This window comes from Chiloscyllium plagiosum, unplaced genomic scaffold (assembly GCF_037043375.1).
Source record: "Chiloscyllium plagiosum isolate Xiang-an unplaced genomic scaffold, Cpla_swu_hap1 HiC_scaffold_7, whole genome shotgun sequence".
In the NCBI taxonomy this organism is placed as follows: Eukaryota; Metazoa; Chordata; class Chondrichthyes; order Orectolobiformes; family Hemiscylliidae; genus Chiloscyllium; species Chiloscyllium plagiosum.
In genome coordinates this window covers 57,439,381-57,439,749 of record NW_028270145.1, presented here as the reverse complement: position 1 = coordinate 57,439,749, position 369 = coordinate 57,439,381, and positions in this window count along the sequence as shown.

The following is a 369-nucleotide window of genomic DNA, read 5'->3' as shown; positions in this document are numbered from 1 at the left end:
GGTTCTTAAAATTGTAAACTATTATTTTTGAATTTGTTTTAGGACTTCACACACTATATATCAATTAAAATCAGAAATTATTGTTTCCACCTTTTCAATCTCTTCATGTCACAAACTAAAGTTATTTTTCATTTAATTTAATCATGCGGATATACTTAATCTACCATTCACCCATTATTGCATTTAGCTATTTCTTAAATGCACTTTGAATACTTTTACCCTTTAATCCTTTATCATTTCTAGCCAGGTAAAATTATCCTCCTTAAGAGAATGTGAGTGTGAAGATAATTTAGAAGGTTAACTTTGGACTTTTAAATATATCTTTACTTATCCTGCTGACGTTTGTAGTTTTGAAGTTGTTATGCTCAA